The 22,139-nt window shown below is 30.4% G+C and overlaps 3 long non-coding RNA genes across 3 annotated transcripts; all 3 read right to left on the minus strand.

Moving 5' to 3' along the window:
* Positions 1-2,874: 2,874 nt before the first annotated feature.
* LOC105337724 (uncharacterized) lies at positions 2,875-6,436 on the minus strand. The gene is made up of 3 exons (XR_901694.4): positions 6,282-6,436; positions 4,264-4,326; positions 2,875-3,103 (listed from the first exon to the last, which is right to left on the minus strand). It is a non-coding gene; the product is annotated as an uncharacterized lncRNA (long non-coding RNA).
* A 7,919-nt stretch (positions 6,437-14,355) lies between these two features.
* Positions 14,356-16,857, minus strand: LOC117682958 (uncharacterized). Its single transcript, XR_004597199.2, has 3 exons — positions 16,414-16,857; positions 15,559-15,624; positions 14,356-14,796 (listed from the first exon to the last, which is right to left on the minus strand). It is a non-coding gene; the product is annotated as an uncharacterized lncRNA (long non-coding RNA).
* Positions 16,858-18,373: 1,516 nt separating this feature from the next.
* Positions 18,374-20,727, minus strand: LOC105337723 (uncharacterized). The gene is made up of 2 exons (XR_901691.4): positions 20,485-20,727; positions 18,374-18,761 (listed from the first exon to the last, which is right to left on the minus strand). It is a non-coding gene; the product is annotated as an uncharacterized lncRNA (long non-coding RNA).
* Positions 20,728-22,139: the final 1,412 nt, after the last annotated feature.

Genomic DNA, 22,139 nt, shown 5'->3' on the forward strand with positions numbered 1-22,139 from the left:
TCAATTTTATTATATATATATTCTTATGTTAAACACTAAACTTATTTTGTAACAGGGTGATTTTATATGATTAACACATATTAAGCACATTTCTAAAAAAATATTTTAAACATATAAAAACCTGGCCCAAGAATTGTTTCGGAAAAACAGTCTAATAATTGAAAATGAACAATAAAGCAATACCCATGGATGCTGTCAGAAAAGTTACAGCTTTTCTTTCCTACAAGTTTATGAGACGGTTTTATAAAAATATATATATATATATTGTGAGAAATAACTGCCCTCCCCAATTGTGCCCCTTTCCTCCGGGGATAATGAATCGAACAAACTTGAATCTACTCAAAAAGTTACAAATTCTTACATAGATTTTAGCTTTTTTGAACGAGTGGTTTATGAGATGTTGAAATAAACCAAAACATATTAACAATTCTTCACTATCTTCCTTTGAAAAAAAGCGTGGCCCTTTATTTTAACAATTTTTCAATTCCTTCACACAATTAAAGCTTAGTGACAAGTTCAATTGAATTAAGGCTGACGGGTAGATGGACACTGGACAAAAAGTGACCAGAAAGGCTCACTTGAGCTTTCAACTTGAGATTTTACCTTTGATACGCTTAAAATATTAGTATTAGATTAGTATAACGTATATAGAATTCTTATTAAATCGTTTTAAGAAAGAAAGACAGTAAAAAAACTAATCATTTTGTCTCAAATACTTACCGATTGTTCCGAGAAAATAGATAAAAAATGTTGCTAATCCAAAAATCTTTGACATTGTGAAAATCTGTTTCAAAGGTACCCTAAAGATGTATCTTCCTTTTTAAGTTACCCAGATAAATCTGATCCCGAATTCAATAAAATTCCAATGAAGACTGAAAGATTTTTAAGAATCTAAAAAAATTTTGTCGCATGAGGATAAGTATTGGTTTTCGGTATTTTATCTAGGCACTGATCAAAATCCAAGTGAAAGGTTTTCACTAAACATTGTTAATATACACAGAAAAAAATGTTTGCATAATTTTACAGCAAAAAAATAAACAAGCAACATCAATACCAAATGGAAATATGTTAACTTTCAATTAACGAAATTCCTTGTTGGTGAAAATTATCGTAAAACTTAATTAATATCCATCAAATTTTAATTAGACGAATTTAAACATAACCATTTATTGTACTGTAATACTATAGAACATTAATTAAAGATTGCAGAATGTTAACAATGCCTGAGGAATTTCAACTATTGAATATCGATAGCATATTAATAGGAATTCTTTAGATATGGAAACAGTTGTGTGATGTTGTTTGTTTTCTTTCCATGATGAATATCAGCTACCAATTAAAATTTCTCAATGAAGAAACAATTTAAACACAGCTGCGGTTGAGGGAGCATTACCCACTGCTCTTCTGGTTTTAGTGTAGGGACAATTATTGTACTTGAATTTACAACAATATCTTGTTATTAACTTGTGATCATGAACGTGAGGAAAAGTATGCTTAAAAAGCTTTTCATATACAATATTGAGATCAGATCTGCTTAAAATTTTATATCTGCTATTTTGGACCATTAAAATAATGAAATATTAATTTGTGTAGAAATTTTAACATTTTCCTTTCCTTAATCTTTATTTTGATGAAAGTGTAACGTTATCTTTAAAATATTAAGATAATAAGCCACGAACATCCAGTTCTCTAAAACCAAACCTAACTTGTTTTAATCGAGTACGGTACATCAAACATGTATGTTTACACGAAAAAAAAAAACCAAAGTCCTGGGTGTTGGCAAGCAAATCGCTAATGTTACTATAAATTGCAAAAGAAAACAGTAAAAAAAGCAAAAAAAAAAAATCACCCAAGAGCGTCAAAGTAAAGGCTTAGAGAGACATCTTTTTGTCAAATTATCAGCGCTAAAATATACATATAGTGTATATGTTCAACCAGAGTAGGTCATATCATGTATTTTAAAGATACTGTTTAGATATGTTCTCGATATTAGAATTGTCAAATGTAACTTATTTTAGCAAGAATATAGGGTCATTGTCAACTGAACTCTAAAACATTGTGTTTTATCAAGTCTTAATTAACGTAAAATTATGAACTCATATTTTTTGTTTGTTCTTCTTTTTTTTTAAAGTTTTTTTTTATATCTTTTTGTTGATATTGCCTATATTTATATGTGCCAAAAATTATATAAAGTTTAGGTTTTTTTAATCATCTTTGAATAGAAAGAGTTGCTTACGTTTTTTTGGAATAAATGATTATATTTATGGAAGTCTGTTTAAGGATAGAGGAAAACTATATAATCTTATAAGAATTGGAAGACATCAATTTTATTTACACTCTCTATGTACATGTATTTTAGAACTGACAACTCATATATATTGTTTTGAAACTTTTTCTTCTAAGATTGTTTTCAAGTTCACCAAAGTTTACATTGTAGAACTATCACATACCGTATGTAAATCGTATATTTTATGCAAAAACGTATTTTCAACTCCAGTTGTGCTTCTGTTGTAAAACGTTGTAGGCATTTACGTTAAGATCCCTATGTAGTGAAAATTCTAATAATCCAGGAATGTAAGCAAACTTAGAATATTTTTTCAATTACTCCACCTAGAAAATAATCAAATGCTATTGAAGCTGGATAACATGCAGGAAGAATTCAAAGTGAAAAACGTTACTACAGTAAATACGCCACCAAATCTTATGGAATTCATATAACATGAAACGGAAATATTTGTTTTTATTCTTTTCAAGAGTTATTCCAATCGCTTATATACAGACACGGCTTTGAGTCATGCAATAGCTTTAATTGCTTCAAACATGATTATATACCACGCATTTTGATTAAATCCGTTTTAATGAATAAAAGAAATGTCTTGCTTAAAAAGCACACGTTTGCTTTTATTATTGTACTTTATAAATAAATATCAATTTTGTTTTAAAAAGTGTTATCATTGGATACAAGATAATTAAAAGTTGAAGTTCAAAATCACATTGATTCTTGACGAAAAAAAATAGATTCGTTGTTTGCAAACTCGTCATCAGTTGCACCGGCGTGTGATGTGGTTTTTGTTTAATATTCTTTTTCTTCTTATACCAGGAGCTACAAATAGAAATGAAATTAAAAAACCAAAATCATGTTATAATCACAAATTTCAATCTACATTTCACCATTTCGAGTTAAGGTGGTATTGAACACTTCCATGTTTTGACGTGTTGTTTATCGAAATAAACAATAAAACCAAGCGTAAGTAGTCACTATATAAGTAGTTTCTTTCCAAAGAAAGACGGTTTACTACGAATCTGTCATGAGATCGAATCCCACTAAGGCTTTCACAGTTTTTACCTCTCCAAATATTTTCAAAAGCTCTTTTTATTTATATATAGTAAAATTTAAAAATTCTAAACCGGTAAGAGTATGTTAATGACAATGTACTTTAATCCACATTAATATCAACAGATATCCCATACCACCTTAACGTTTAATAAAAAATAAATTCTTTAATAAATTTTAAAATTATATAGATATACTACGATTACAATGCTTTTCTAAATTCCTGGCATATAAACATTTAGTTTCTAACCTACATTTCACAGAGAGTAAAATGAAAGTTCTTAACCTTCGGCTTACCTAGATGCGTTACTTTCAACTCCAATTACGAGTGATATAATCTTTATTGCTTCTCTTTTTAAAGCATCAGACTATCAAAACTCTTGTATTTTAGATACAATTCAAATTTTGCGACATTTTATTTTGCTTTTCTTTACCACCAGAAAATTTTACCAGGAACCAAATGAAAATAACTTCTATTTTTACTATTCTTTTGACAGTTTTTGCAGGGTTTCAAAATTTCTTTCAGGTAACAGATGATGCCTATTATATTTTATTGACCCAGCCTGAAACGCATTAATCATACAAATTGCATGAACTGTCTGTTTGATTCTACACATATTATAACCCCTAAAGTCTCGAAACCTACATGTACATTTTGCATTGTAATACTGGGGTTTCATCGTTGAATTCCAATTTTATGGATTTCGTTGTTAAGTTTATATTTGAAATTAAATGTTCATTGCAGTGCAATTTCTTCTAACAATTTGTATTGTTAAGGTCATTGGCCACGAATTTACATATCCTTGAAACTGTGATTTTAAATTTATCCACGAAAATTGATACCCACGAATATCAATGAAACCACATATTCACATACATTTATGTATGTACTATTGTTTGCAATATTTTACATTGAAACATCTTCTTACATGGGCGTTTTTGAATGCTGAATATCCCGTCTCTCCTCTCATACTTCCCTCCAGGAACTAAAGCTAAAAATGGAAAAGCAGGGTTAACATTATGCTGGCCTTCTACAAAAAGTGAAAATGTAAATGATTTTTTCAATGTTCAGTATATTTCTTATGTGTTTAACGATATCATAGGTAAAATATACATGATTATTTTACATTTTCAAGTAACCTTAAGTTAATCCGATTTTTTTTTATTAGTTTAATTTGATAAAGATTATTTTTCGTAACAATAGACAGGTCATAATTAATCAATTTTTGTTTAACTAATAATTTTTATTCAAGATTAAGTGAAGAAACATTCTGAGAATCATTTGGTAAATTTAAAAAAGTAGAATGTTTATCTAAGCTTGCGTTTGAATAATACACGGTGCCGGATAATTTTGCCAGCGCAAAGGTAGCATTTTTGCACCCACTTCTATATTTTATACGAGGGTCAATAAAAAAAATACGAAGACTTTTGCCATAGCTATGTTATTTAACGTCATATTATTACTAAATTTAGTAGACATTATTTAGCTATTGTTACAAACAATTTGAAATTTTATATAGTTCATATATTCCTTTCTTTCAAAGAACTATTTAGAATTTAATCCTGCAAAAATGAGTTCACGGCGCATGATCAAACTTTGTGTTCTGGCAACAATATACCATATGATGTTGCAAGAAATATCTCCATAAATTGGGCTTAAAACCAACTGATATCGAAACCTAAAAATAAAAATTGTTATGATATCCTATGTACTAAATACTGACGGTATATATAGATTTGTTGAACAGATATCAGTAATGAAAGACATATAGTCCTTTTTAAAATTGACTAAAAATATTGACGTCGCCGGACGTCACGGCGCAACAAAATATTTAAACATTATGGATCTAACTCGGGGGAAATGCCGATAAAAACTATGAAAATGCTCAATGGTGGAAAAAATAAATCAAAACTATCTGCACCTTTGTGTTTAACTCTAACACATTGTGTGGGGGTAGTGGTAAATGTATTTTGAACATGAAACAGTAAGAAAGAAATGAATATCTATAAATATTTGATCAAAAAATAAACAACGTCATCTGACATTCAGGTATTTTCTTACCGTAAACGAAGAGACATGTGGTAAAAAATATGAAAAGTTCGAGGAACTAACTTATGATTTTTGAACGAATGTGAACAAATTAGATTTCAAGTGATATAGTGCCGATTTAAATAGTATGGTGATAAGCACAAAATACCCACAATGACATAAAGATTTTATATTTTTATTATCTTGACGTTTTGATTTCAACGTTACCGTGCGCCGTGGTGACAAAGCATGTTGATTTTTGAATCAGGTAACAAAAATACATTTTCATCAAATGGAATAAAACTTCTGATTTCAACAAAATAAGTATTGTTGCATAAATTAACTTGTTAGTTATGACCTTGATGAAAAATATGAAATAGACAGCCCTATTGTCTTCGTATTTTTTGATCGACCCTCGTATTTACCTTTAACAATTTATTTCTTTTGTTACATCATGCTGGAACTAATCAGTTATTACTTTTAATATTTTATCTTTTGCTATAGAAAAAGAATCACCGTTATTCACAGAGATGTCTTTGAAAAAAGGTGATGTATGGATAAGCACTTACAATAGAACTAACATAAATATTCATTACATAGTATAACCTTGATGCTTAATGTGAACCGATAGCAATGCAACGCATTAAATAAATCGAATTTCTCACATAATATGTTTTATATCAATATTCCAAATACTTTAGTAAACGATTTCTACAGTACTTAATTGATATTCATTCATACGCTTTATGACTATTTTCTGTATGAATTATCATATGCTTCAGACTCAACGCAATATTTATTTTCTGATCGCATAAAGTGTTCTAATCTTTTAAATATTCACATTATTAAACAAATGATATGAAAGTTCCAAACAGATGTTGCCTTTTGTATATATGATATATATAAGTGCATACTTACTTTTAAATATTGATACATGTTTCAGTTCAGAACCCCTAATTCCCTCAGAAATAATGCACATAAGCATCATAATCAAAACACATACTATGCTTAAATATTTCATGTTGCTTGTTTGAATTGTCTATCATTAAGTAAGTGAATATCAATGTGAACGAACTATATATTCATATGCTTGGATGAACCTGTCTTGACTTTCGTCATTGCATATTTATCTTGTTTCACGCTTCGCTTGCTTAACATAACAAAAACATTGAACTTAAAGGTTAAACAAGAGGCCAATGGGCAACATTGCTTACCTTAGTAGCAATGCCAAAATTGTTTAACATTGACGCAAATAACTTTACAAATAAAATAATATATAAAAACCCACCGGTTTCAACTAAGAAACACTATTTACCCTTCTTTACATTGATTAAATTGACTTAGCAGTACTCATATTATACAGAGAAATTTATTGGTTTTAAGAGTTTCCTGTTTAGACTAAATATGTCCCCATTCTCGAATACGTCCTTGTTTGAAGAAGAAGCTGTTTATTATTTAAAAAAAAAACACCTGCCAAGTAGTAATTTAATTCTTTTGAATTTAAGTTCTTTACAACTTATGTACTTAAAATATGTTGAAAAAAAGTGGAGAGAGGAATAGTTTCCTGGTAACCAAGAATTAATGTATCCTCGGATCTTGTAAGTACGTCTCTTGCAACAAATTGTTTGTACTGTACTGGTCCCTGCTAATAAGGCAGACAACAACATTGTCTTTGTTTGTAAGGCACATTATATTAATTGCGATTTCAAAGTACCAGGTTTCAATTCTACGCATGATAATCATACTTACACCCATAGCATGGTTTCCAAGCAGAAAATACTTCAAAATCATAAATCGGTTATGGATAGATATCTTTAATATCCTCTAAAAACAAAATGAATTTGATTTACCTTATTTGTACTGGATTCCAAAGCTTCACAAACGTCCTTACAGAGAAATGATGAGATAAAGCACGTTCCAGTAAATGTTCCACCAAACTACTAAAATTCTTACAGTAGGGAAGGAGACACTTCAAGTACTCAAGCACAGTACTCTCCAGAAGTGTTGTGAATCAGATGTGAATACTAAAAAACCCTATAGAATTATAAGAAACTTTAAGGAAAGAAAATCTTACCAAAATCAATAGCGTCAAACCATACGATTGTTTAATGCTTTATACAACCATTCCCCATGGCAATTTAAAATCTAGGCTTTTTTAAATCATCGACAGTTGTTTCTTCAATAAAAATGGAAGTTGTAAAAATGCTTACCTTGTCATTGGAAATCTAAAAAAATATTTTGCACACACTCTGAAGTTGACATTGAAACGATACTTGAGTTTCTGATAGACAACATCTATGTAGTTTTTGGAAATCAAGTCTTCCAACAATTTGCTGGAATTCCCATGGGTACCATGGGTACCAATTGTGCCCATATGTAAGCAATTCTATTTTTGTATACTTATGAAGCAGAATTTATTCAAAAGCTTGTACGTGAAAAGCAATTACTCGCTGTGGCCTTAAACTCAACATTCACGTATATCGACGACGTATTATCAATTAACAATTGTTATTTCCATACTTAAGTCGACTTGATATATCTAAGTGAACTTGAAATAAATGATACCACAGAGTCTGCGTCACTTGTTTCATATTTGAATATTTTACTGGAAATGGACATTGATGGTAACGTAACAACAAATCTTTATGATAAACGCGATGACTTCAATTTTTCTATAGTCAACTTGCCTTATTTATGTAGCAATATACCTTCATCACCTGCATGTTGTTTTTTTGTTTATTAGGTAAATCGAAACACAATGGCATGCTCTTTGTATAAACAGTTTCTAAGGCGAGACAAGCTACTGACAAACAAACTGATAAACAAGACTATCAGCAGTCTCGTTTTAAGTTATCTTTTCGTAAGTTCTATGGTCGATATAACGACCTTGTCAGCAAATACAATCTTCCACTGGGTCCCATGCTGACTGACGTCTTTCATTCTAATTGCTAGACCATAATTAATCACCAAATTGTCTACGGACTTTCCCGTTTATTTTTTTCTGATTACGACAAGATCACACGGCGGGTGTGGCCGCTCAGCAGAGGATTCTCACTCCTCCTAGGCACCTGATCCTACCTCTATCCTTTTAGAGGACCGTGTTGCTCTGCTTTGAATTTATACTTCGTTTTATGGATTTTTGAGATGGCGGGCAGTTTGTTATTGTCATTTTTTTTTTACTAAACGTTAATTTGTACTCTTTATTGCTTCTAAATGGTAAACAATGGCTTCGCTTTGCGGAACCTACCTTTCGTGCTATGAAATTTTGCAAGGGATGCATTATTTATGAATGTAAATTTATTAGAGTTGAACAAATTGTTTTATGGAAAATCAAAGTTAAATTATACATACAATTACGCATATAACAGAATCATGATATTTCTTGTATCTCTATTCTCAATTTCTTTGGTGTATACAAGGGGAAGGGGATACTTTTGCCTGGTTATATAGCCTTCCAAGCAAAACCGCAACACATAATCTTTAAAGAATTGATATTTAGCTTCTTTTAGAGGCATACATTTAGTATAAACGATTCATGTAAGCAAATATATCCATCTATTTCAAAAGAAAAAGGTAGCTGTCGGCAATACATGTAATTCCTTTTTAAAAGAAATAAAATTAACGCAAAATAGGGCGATTTAACGCCTATCTAAAAGGCTTTGTATATTAGTAAAGAAAAATAAATGATATGTTTTATTTAAGGGCGTTATTTATCAGTAATAAAAGCATTCTCAAAAGGCGTTATAACGCAAAAAGACATTCAAACCCCGCTCAAAATATCACTACTGGCTCTAAAAAGTACTGAAAGTGCCATTTTTTACTGATAGTTTCTGATATTTACTGATATTGTACTGTTAGTGCTGATAATTGCTGATATTTACTGATAATTTTACTGCTGTTACTGATAATTGCTGTTGGTTCTGATATTTACTGATATTTACTGATGCTTTTGCTGTGAGCTCTGATAATTACTGATATTTACTGAGATTTACTGTTGGTACTGAAAATTGCTGATAATTACTGAGAATTACAGCCAGGGGATTTTTAAGAGATTAATTTTAATTACTGTAACATGCAAATTATATTTATTTAAAATTATCGGTAAACAAATACCGGGCATTTTTTAAAAAGAAATATGTAAGATCTAACTAAAGTTTTATCAACAGTAACTTCTTTTTTACAACCACAAAAATTAGATTTGATTATTCTTCTTATAATCTGCTTATTTATTTCAATGCATATTTTTTCTGTTTGTTCTTGTTCTAAGTTTTATTTTAGCTGATTAACACAATTCAGCACATAAATAAATGAATGTAGAAATTGCAGAATTGCTATATATCCCATCCCCGTGCGCCAATCCACTCGATACTACAGTGTTACATTGTATATATAGAACAATCCATAGTAAAAAAAAAAATATAAAGATTTTAACCACTTTATGTAACTGATAAACATCTATTTAATGATTCTAAATTTTGAGCGATCAACTCTTTAATTGAACCGTGTTAAATATTTATAATTATAAACTTAAGATGTTTTTATCCCGGCCATAATCACTAATTTTGTTTTCAAAATAAAATCAAACAGTTTTGTTTCACATTGTATTTCACGGCCATTTATATTTGTTTATTCTGAGGCTGCAAGACATATACACAGGTGGTCAATTTTCACACCTTGCCACGGTCACTCTGTCGTGTATATAATCTGAGCGCTGTCTGTTAGTTCTGAGGGTTTTCTTGATCCCAGACATACAAAAGAATCTTTTCAGCGACTGCCAGACAAATACACAGGTGGTCAATTTTCACACCTTGCCATGGTCACCCTGTCGTGTGTATTATAATAGTCTGAGTGCTCTCTGTTAGTTCTGAGGTTTTTCTTCATCCCAGACATACAAAATATTTTTTTCTGCTTGCTTTTAGGCGTGGAGATTAAATATCTAAGCGTTCATAGATTACGGAAAATCAGTTAAATTGTGTGTCTTATTTTCAAAATTATATAGCCGCTGGTCATATAACCGCATACAAGTGCATGAATAAAGTATTAATGAGAGAAAGAGAGAGAGAGAGAGAGAGAGAGAGAGAGAGAGAGAGAGAGAGAGAGAGAGAGAGAGAGAGAGAGAGAGAGAGAGAGAGAGAGAGAGAGAGGGGTTTTCAATCAAATCGCTGTTGCAATCGGTGGTTATGATACTGTAATGGGACATAATCATGCTTATGCCTTTCTGCATTGACGCCTCAAAATACGTTATAATAAATTATCTGAGAGAGAGAGAGAGAGAGAGAGAGAAAGAGAATTAAAGGATGATAAGCCGAAACACTTTTTCACAATATTAAGCTGGTGTTCTTTGTAGACTTAGAAAAGTTTACACTCGAAATCTGTGTTTGAAATGGCGGTTGTGATGCTGAAATAGAACTTGATCGTGCTAATGCCGTTATGCCATTTTGACTCGGAAACTCAAATTTTAGGACTAGATAATATATGCGAGCAAGAGAGAGAGAGAGAGAGAGAGAGAGAGAGAGAGAGAGAGAGAGAGAGAGAGAGAGCAGGTGGGCAGATTTACAATAATAGAACTAGATCATGACAACATTACTTAGCCGTGCAACAGAAGATATACATGTATTACATAATGTATTAAAAGAGAAAGAGTGAAAGGTCGGACAATAAAAATTATCTTCGCCGATTGTTACCTATTTTGATTCTAGCAAATGGTAGGAGAGAGAGAGAGAGAGAGAGAGAGAGAGAGAGAGAGAGAGAGAGAGAGAGAGATTGAGATTATTTATCCAACTTTTTTTAATCAATTGAATGCGGAACAAATAAGATGATGAATATGAAAATCATTCCAATACGTTATTCATATTGTTGTCAATAAAAATAATACTTTTCTCTTTGAATAAATATTCTCAAGATCACGGATTCCTGTATACGGATATTACGTAATGTCATACACAAGGTGCCAGACTGACAATTTACAAGGTTGAATTGCGACATTCAAACCTCTTGATCTGCTGAAAGTATGTTTACTATACACAGATACTGCCTCGCTAATCTTTCTGTGAAGTAAAACATCAAACACATTATAAAGTCCTGACCGGGTATCTCTCTATTTTGAAAAGAATCATGTTAAGAATTATGGGGTTTTTCATTGTTGAAAAAAAAATGTCCACCGCATTTAGAAATTAAAGGTTTTGTGGAGTCTGCCTTAAGTTTAAGTACCAATTTTTGACCGGCTTTCTAATATTGTCTAAAATGTGATCTGTGAGTTTCCGAAGTTCAAAAGAAGCTAAATATCAAATAAATAAAACTTAAGAATATATAATTTAATAAATTGTGTTAAATCTGAAATATGTGTTATTTAATAATTAAAAGACAATGTTTTGGGCCTTAAAATATTCTCAGTAATTATTAGTAATTTTCAGTACTAACAGTAAATCTCAGTAAATATCAGTAATTATCAGAGCTCACAGCAAAAGCATCAGTAAATATCAGTAAATATCAGAACCAACAGCAATTATCAGTAACAGCAGTAAAATTATCAGTAAATATCAGCAATTATCAGCACTAACAGTACAATATCAGTAAATGTCAGAAATTATCAGTAAAAAATGGCACTTTCAGTACTTTTTAGAGCCAGCAGTGTTAATGCGAGAACAGATACACGTAAAACTTTGGATAAGTGTATATATTTGTCTAAAATATAGACATTTTGTTCTTTTTGACGTAGTTGAAGATACATGATGTTGTTAACAAAAATATCATCCATTGATGGCATTTGCTTATCATTGATAATCATCAATTTCATTTATTCGAATTTAAGTCGTAAAAGAAATCCACCTAATTTTAAAATAAAGCTAACACTTTGTTAATTGTTAGACAGCTATTGCACGCCATGAACTTCTTCTTTACACCGTAAATACCATCTCTTCTTACAACCATCCTACGACGACCTGCAGATAGGAGTAATAAATCTGAATTTATTCAAACAGATGATAAACAACAATATATCTGTACATCCACACATTATTTGTAGGTCAAAATAGGTTATTTGCACCTTTCACCAGTTTCATATCAATTTTTGTATCATAACGTGTTCAAATTACTTAGGTGAAAAATTACATGACCAGATGCAAATTCAAAACAATTATATATTAAAGATTCTTTATATAAATCTACGTTAAATATAATGATCTGTGAAAAAGTAACCTATAACCATTACATCATATTTATATTTAAACGCATTTCTTACAATGCTTCACATTTGATATAACATATAAATGTATGGGACTTACTTTTCAATTTTGCTGAGAGTCGATTACTTACTTGTACATCAGAAACGATAAACATAAGCGTCAAAATCAAAACACATAAGCTGACATAGGTCATGCTCGTTTCCCAATATGGAAAAGCGAAGTGTCTGTATTATAGAACAATTTGCTTGCACCACGATATACCTGTGTATAAAAGCCAGCTGTGGAACACGATAAATATGTTAAACTTTTAGACAAGACAGCATATTTGTCATCATTTGAAATGTATCAGGTATGCATAGTAAAACACAGCACTTGGCGTAAAATAATAAATGTGTTGTAACAATAAATAAGACACAAATCCATTGGCTGCATGTATTCATAATAATGAAATAAAAGAATGCCTCCTCGCGAAAGTATAATTGGACCATGAAACAAATTGATCCAAATTTAGTCTGACTATTTACCCCTGGTTATTTAGTATAACGATGGTATAATATGACAAGGTATCAAGTATGTTTAAATCAGTGTGAGGCATGTTCCTTGAAAGTGTAACATACAGATGGTTTACATTTGGAAAACATTGTCTAAGTATGTTTAATATGTTTGTTTATTTCATAACTCCACATGGGGTTCTTAATTAATTTGATTCTAATTATAGAGAGTTAGGACAAGCGAATCTCATTTACAGACATACAGTGTTCATGTTCAATTCATTTTTAATAAACAAAAAATTGACAATGTTGCGCAACGCACTTGCAGCAGTGGTGTTTATGTTTCCTCAAAAACAAAATTGACGCAATGATTGATTTGGGATTTAATATCGATGTTTCCATACATTTTATCACTGACATGAATTTAAATATATGACTTTTTATGGCTCTAAGACTCATGTTATTTATTTTAAAAAGGGAACTAAGAAATAAGAAATTCATACACTTTTCAACAGAAATTGTTGGGAAATCGTGAGAATCAACCGGATACCTTCACCATTTTAAAATGTGTAAGATGATTTTAGATTTTTTTTTCAGGGTACATTAAGTAAAACTAAATACAAATACTGATATATCTAGATCAGCTATATAGTGAAGTTTTGTGGAGTCTCAGGCAAAATGCTTAATAAATCTTTTGAAACCTTAACATTTTTACACTTAAAACGGTTATAACGTTTACAAACTCGGTTATAATGAATTTATGGATAAAATTTGGCGATAACGAACAATGTTTTAAATTAAGTCCAAAGGTAAAGAAAACTGGGGCAGAGCAAGCAAGGACCTTCGCAAAAATTAGAGGTGGGATCGGGTGCCATGGAGCAGTAAGCATCTTTTACTGACCGGTCCATCCGCCGTGTGCTCTTTGTGGTATTCAATTACGTAGACAATTTGGTGCATGATAATAGCTTGACATATGGTATGAAAAAAGTCAGTCAGCATGCACAAAATTTTCCCTTTTATTTTTAATAATGTATAATAGTGTATCATGACTGCATTCAGCACCACACGCAATTCCTCTGTTGTATTGTAAATGACGCACTGTTTTGTATAATTGTATCGTTTTGCATTTACTTATTAACAAAAGACATTATTTTTTCTTATACAAAATTATATGTTCTGTTTTCGCCAGCTTGAGCAAAAAGTGAGCTCAGTCTCCTTGGCAAGGTTATACAAGTAAAGGAGCATCAATTAAGTTACCATTTTATTTGCTTTAAAATGTTCAACAGTTCAAATATGAAAATGTTATTGTAACCAGGAGTATACAGATTCATGCAACAAAATATAAAGTGAGATCCTATCTAATTTTACAGAAAATCTCACATATGTTAAAATTGATATTATATGTAACACATTTTCACATTTAATTTGGAGTTATTAGCGGAAGTGCTTGTAGAACTAAAATACAAGTACTTACAAGGTTCTGAATTAACAGCCTATTACTTTTATTTCAATCGATTTCTTCCTTTTAATATGACTCACTTTTAGGTAGTAACACAAAGCATTCATTATACACCCGTTTTAATAATATAAAAAGTGTTATACTTCATTTATTATGCATTGAGTTATAGTAATAAGTTACAGTGATCTTTACAGGGCACGTTAACGGATTTTATTGCTTACAAACTCTTCGTCTGTAGCACCGGCGTTTGAGAAGAGTGTCATATGAGCTGTCTCTTCTCTCGGACCTTATTCTAGGAGCTACAAAGAGAAAAAAGATATGTAAATAAAAGCACGTAATAACTACAAAACGTGAATTGAAATTTAGGGTCAAGTTCAGAATGTGCAAAATTTATTCCCCTGAGACTATAATGAGTAAAACGGTTTGTTCCATACATTATTTACGTTTTTAACGAAATGTCATCCCCGAAATATGACATTGATAAGGATTTTGTATTTCTACGCAAGAAATTTTCGATATTAGAACTATTTATGTCTTCTTTTCTCCTATAGCTGTGTTTTGGCTTTTATCACTTTGTCATGATTTATATAGAAAACAATTTCTTTAGTTATAAAATAAAATGCTTCCTTTTGTGATTTATGCGGGGTTTAAAGGTGGCGACATTGCAGAAAAAAATAACGCAGTTTATGTATTTTTGTCTGCAGTAACTATAATTGCTATCTTCATATCTCGTATGCATTATCAAAGAAAGCTTTTTTTTTTATTTTTACATCTTTCTCTAACAAACATCTAATCATATCATTTTTAAGCCTGTTGTCGCTTAAACTGATTGCAATTCTCAACAATTAAAAATTCTTAAATTTACTGTTATGAGTTTGGTACTTTAATAGTCAACTAAATTCCGAATTGTCTTTGATGTTTATTATTTTTAAAAAGTCAAAGAATTAAAAGTGTAATTCTTGCAATTCGTTTTGACAGATATCTTTTTAGTACTACAGTACTAAGCCTAAGTACTACACTGTATCGTTTACCAAAAAATGAACACTAAATCATCCACTTACATGTGCGTTTCTTTAGAAGATCGTATATATTGTGTCTTCTATATTCCCGTATTGAAGGAGCTGCAGCTGAACAAAACAATACAGAATTAACACCATGCTGGCCCTTTCAAGGGACATGGTCACAATTTTGGTCAAAAATTATTTTTCCGATTTATAAACAGATACAAATTAGATAAACCAATAAGTCAAAATACTATTTTTCTCTGAAACAATAATTTACCAATACAGCTTCATATAATGAACTCCCATATTTATCACCGCTTTAAAAGTAAATGTGATAAGAATTTAAATTTGATTCTTAAATAAATAGTCAAATAAGAGTGCATTGTAGCAATGACGTTTTCTAAATTTGTTTATGGTAATTTATTAATAAAATCTTTTGTTTTACAGGCAGATACAGTTATTTAATAAAGAAATAATATATCTTAAGATTTTTAAAGATATATGCATTTACGATATATTTCGAATCTAGATTTATACCGTATTCTTTATTTTATAATTTTTTTCTGATGACTGATCGATCTAAAAATTGACTGATTCTATAGATCTTCCTACCCACTATGATACAGGCCTAATGAATATCGTTTAGAACATGTTTAGAAGTGTTTTGATTTATATTACCGCATTATATTATTATATATGCCACACTTAAAACTAATCGTAAAACACTTTCTGTAAAATTGAAGCATGATTTATTCCCGACTTCCTCGAGCGTTGTTAAATAAAAGTTCTGATGTTAAATTTATTCACTCTCATTTGAGTATTGTAACGGCAGCTTCGATGTTTAACAGTTACTAAATTCATATTTTGTCATCTGAATATTTATACTAAAACGTGTACAAAACAATAACTTACGTTTTAATCTAGGTAGCAGTTTAGAAATTCTTATTCCCTCAGAGACGATGCACATTAGCGTCAAAATTAAAAGGCATATGCTAAAGTATCTCATACTGGATGATAGCCGTGTCGATGTATAAAATAAAAGATTGTCGATGTGAACGGATTACAAATACCTGTGCGGGGAAAACCCAGTCTTGACTTTCGTCATTGCACATCAGTCTTCTTTTATGAGTCATTTGTTTCACGTAACCAAAAATTAAACGAACGAGGAAGGTGAAACACAAGGTCTATGCGCAAGATGGTTTTACTTCAACCCAAATACATAAATAAATTTAAAGCAGAAAAGGAAAAATATAAAGATCATGAAAAAAATAATCATAAGTACAAGAAAGGCATCAAATTATTAAACAAGAATATGTACGTTTTATGATGTAAGCTAAATGGAGTAATTGATCCGAATGTGTTCCCATTCTGGTATCTGTCTATACATGTAGTTATATTTGAAAAAAAACTTTTAATTACAAAAACTTGTTAATCATTTATTCATGATATTTAAATGTAAGTCCTTAAAACTTAATATCAATTTATGTTTAATAGGACATATTGGTACGAATTGAAAATTATGGAAAGAATAACCAAGAATTTATTATACTCATGGACTTTATACATATAGGTGATTTCTACTGAAATGGATCATTTAATATCACTTATTAGTCATTGTATCTAAATTTTCATAAGAATTATCATGTATAATGATATTAGTGTGATGCATGTTCCTTAAAAATGTAACTACACAGATTGTTTACATTTGAAATATATAAATGTTCTATTTGTACCTTCACACGAGAATCTGAATTTGATTTTAAAAAGGGAACATGCAAATCGCAAGTAAATGGAGTTCATCAATTCATTTCGATTAAGTTGGCCAAGTTACGCAACAAATACATAATCTTACTTTTTAATTTTTAAATGTGCATGACATTCATGTTCAACAGGAAATCAAGAAATAAGCAATTCACAATTTATCTAATTATCAGAGCATAGTTAAAATCAACTTGATACTTTTGTCATTGCAAAATATTTAAGATGAATAAGACGATTCTTACATAATTTGGAGTAAAACTAGATGAGTACATTAATATTGTACGAACATGAATATAGCGACGTTTAGTGAAGTCCCCGGCAAACTGTTAACAAATCATTGCCAACTTTTACGGTCATAATGAGCTCGTCTATAATAAATTTACAAATAAAACGACTTGATTTTGAATCCCTTAGAAGCATATAATAGCACAATTTCAAAAATTTATATTTTTTTTCAGCAAGTTGTATTATAAATTTTTAAATTACGTAACTATCCCATTTGACACGATTGTTTAAATGAATTCAATTTCAAATAAATGCGTAAATTCATCATCTGATAATTTGAGGATTCTAAAAAATTATACATGCCTGAATAGGCACAATGGTCGAAGAAAATGTTTATGGTGGATTCTATCTGCTTCATTACAAAGTTTTATACGTATAAAACGAAGTAAAGTCAATTGTCCCAAGGACTTCAATATAGCCGTGTTTTTGTACGACTAGAACAATCCCGATTGTCAATTGTCTTAAAAAGTTCTTCAGAACTTTAACAATCACAAGTTAAAATATAACACTGTTTTACAGAACATGCTAATAATCCAAATGTATACTTAACACTATACATCATATAATAATATATTCTTTGACTTATTGGTTTATCTAATATGTATTGGAAAAAAAAACACCTTGATTTACAAACGTTGCAAGCTTGATGCATTTTATTTGTCAGGGAAAAATCGTATTATTTTGTCAGTTCTATACAAAATAAATCCTTGTATTAAAACGTGTTTGTATTTGGCAACGATGAATTTCTGTAAAAATGATTTTAAGTAACAGTACATGCATACGTATACAATTGTAAGCACGTTACGATAGATAAAGAGAAAAACACTGTAAGAAAGAGCATTTTATTGTTTATATTATAAAGGTACAATGTATTCACAGTCAGTTGTATTAAGTATTAATCGTTGGTTGTGTTTTAATTACAGAACTTCAGTAAAAAATTGTTGCACAGCTTTTAAGTAACATTTATAACGTCTTTAAAAACCTTTTTTGGCTAGATTAATACGTACAGTAATAGGTAATGTGGCAACATTTTAACTGACAAGAACATATAGATAATTCAAAGGGTGTGAAAATATGCAATTATTTTTTCTGAAGAGATCACATTTATAAAATTCATTGTTTGCAGAATCTTCGACGTGGAATCCTCCTACTACATAGACGCTTCGTGGTGATGCCGTATATTCCATCTATTCTTTTAGCCCTGATACTGGCAACTACGAATTAAATAAATATAAAGAAATAGCATATGACAAACATAGAGCCTTTGGTAAATATATTGCAATTGTATTGATATACATGTTTGTCCCAAAGATTTCTATTATAAAATAATGTCAGTAACTTGAAAGATGAAAAAAAAGTTAACAAACAAAAGGTTTAAATGCATTGGACGGTCATCTGAGTACCAAAGTTCTGACACTGAAACGTTGGAGGGTGTCACTTTTGTATATAAAGACTCCTGTTGGAGTCTAAACACCAATCCAAAACTCCTCTGACTTTTACAGTGAACTCCTGTCATTCAAGATTTGATTGTTTAAAAAAACTTATTTTCATAAAGAAGGGGAGGAAGCAAGATGGGAAAATCTCGGATAATCGAGTATACCATAGCTCCAGAAGCAAAAAATATTGCGAATTCACAGTTTCTTTAAAAAAAGTAAACAAGCAAACAATGCACTTGTATATTAAAGTAGATTACCTAAATCAGAACACATACTTAATTTAATATCGCAAATCGACAATATAAAATTGTTTACAAACAACATACGACAAACAAAAATCGGTGACACACGACAATAGGTGACCTACGTGTTTCAAGTGACCTAAAAATTACCTTAACTGTGTAGGATTGCTTTTCATTCACCGCCCCGAGTAAAAAATATCAACCCCTCCCCCATAGGTAGTAAATTATGCTATCTAAAAAGATAACATTAAGAACATTACAGAAATGCATTTAGTCACAATAGTAATAGTACAAACTAAGAAGATGTTCAGAATTTTGATAATTTTAACTGCTGCCATTTTAAGTCTAAATAAAGGGCGTTAACCTCAGACCCAGGGGTTATGAATGTTAAACTTTAGGTCGAGGGCATAATAGCTATATATTCAGTTTTAATCAAATATATATTGGAGAAAAGAAGAGCAATTTAATTTATTTAGACTATATGGTCGTATCAACTCAAACTAAGAGTCTGGACTCCTGATCGAGTTTCATGCATTTCTTAAAAGACATCCCAACCATGCATTTAGTTTTTCCTTATGTATGAGTGTAAAGAAGAACATTTCTGAAAATATGTGGGGTTCTGTTTTTGAATATTTGACCCCGCCCATCAGGCACTGGGTGTGTTGAAATCCTGAATTTTACTATTTAGATGTAAACAGAAATGTAAAATGGTAAATAAACAGACGACAGACGTTGCATGAAGCACGCCAATGGACTAAGACAGATAGCAATAGGTCACCTGAGTGACTCAAGTGACCTGAAACAGTTATGACATGCAATAAATGGAAGGAGTTTTGTTGCTGTTGTTATTGATTTTTTATGTTGTTGCTGTTTTGTTTTTGTGAAACACGCAGGATTTTAATTTATTTTCAGACGAAGATAATACGGATATAACACAGATTAAAGATTTCCAATGCCCTAGGTTTCTTGATTTACAACTAAAATAAAGCATGTGCATTAAACATATTTTAACCCACGCATAGAATAATATACATTCTTATATTTTCAAAAACACAATTTGTAAGGTTCGGTGTATTGGTTTGAACAATATTTACCACATTGTATTTTTGAAAAAAAAAAACCTTAAATTTTCTCGCTCAAACACTTCAATTACAATTTTTAAATGATTATATAGAAATTCACCAAAAAAGGTAGGACACATTTTATCCTTAAGATATGTATATTTATCATGTTAGAATTATGATAATTGAAAAACGTACTTTTCTTTTTGAAGGTGGTCTCCACATTCTCCTTTCCCTGAATCATAATAAACATTAGAGTCATCATCAAAACACACAGACAAAAATATTTCATGTCGGTTGTACTTGGTGTCTGCAATAGATCACTTTGTAACAAAGAATGTGAAAGTGTTCTGGCCAACTGGATTTATGTACTTAAGTAAAGAGACAACCGTACTGACCTTTAACCCCACATTCTTTTTCATTATTAGTCATGCCGAAACAGACACTTACTTAGGATTGTTAAATATTGTACGTGTCTTGAATCAGAACTTGCGACCCTTTAATTGGCTTCCTAGTTGTAGGCAGACTTTTTATTTCTTCAAGGTTATTAAATATAAAACAAATGAATAATTTTATACATTATAATGAAATATAATAATAAACAATTGATATCTTGTTAGGAAACAACGAAGACATAAATCTACATGTATTGCTTAAATTTCATAAAATGTATAGATTCCTTGCATTACTAGACAATGGGTGAATTGCAATAAAACGTTTTCCAGTAAGTATGTGAACTTAAATTATTTCTTTGACTACGTTTAAATTGTATATCAAACTTGTAAATCTCAAACCCATTTTTTGATTTAAAACAAACATGCTCCATGTAAAAGTGTTTGAAATGAATTTGTTTAATGAAGTGACAATAATCTTAAAAATAATGCTCAATTTACGATACTTTTATATGTGTAAAAAACGATTTTTTTTTCAACAATGTCCTGACAATGTGCACGTAATTCCCAGTTCGTAGCCTATAGAGCACAATGATTTTAAAAATAATCATGAACAACACTTTTAATCAGGAAAATAAAGATCGACCCTACTACTTTACATTTTGTAATAATTGAGGTGTTATTTGGGGTTGATTTCAATAAACTTACCTATGCAGTTACTCTGGCAAACTGAAGTGAAACAGTGCTTGGACATAAGCACAAATTAAAAACCGCGCTGGCAAGACTTATTATTTGAAAATAATTCAGTTTATTTAGTGTAATGTTACGTATTCAGAGGAATTTTTTCAAGGAAACTTATTTATAGAATACATTGAAAATAGTCAGATGTTAAATGGTATTTTTGAAGTCGTATGTATTTCTACACCAGAGCTCAAAATGGCTTCGATACTAAAGTTTCAAAAATATTCCGATTGCTGATACATAATGTATTTTAGAGTTTGAAAGCGTTTTTTCTATTTTTAGATTTATTACATAACCTGGTTAATGTAGGGTTTTCCGTCTATATATATAAGTCTTGTCTGGAAAGCCCGATAATTCATAATAAATCCAGTTAAGAAACTATTTGCCATGTGAAGTTACACATTGTTGATTTTAGATTGAAAAAAAAATAAAATCAACTCCCGTCAGTACTTTAATAGACAGATGTATCCATCAGATGATAAAATTAAGAATGGAACTTGCCAATGCTTAAAACAACAAATATCTTATATGATAAACTATTGATCCATACAAACAATGCTCATGATACATGTATGTTTCTTTCTTCAGATTTTACACATTAAAAGTTAATATTTGGATATTTTACTGGGAATGGACATTGATGGTTATATTACATAACAACAAAACTTTATGACCAAAGCGATGACTTCTATTTTTCTAAAGTCAACTTTCCTTACTTAT

This window comes from Magallana gigas, chromosome 4 (genome assembly GCF_963853765.1).
Source record: "Magallana gigas chromosome 4, xbMagGiga1.1, whole genome shotgun sequence".
NCBI lineage: Eukaryota > Metazoa > Mollusca > Bivalvia > Ostreida > Ostreidae > Magallana > Magallana gigas.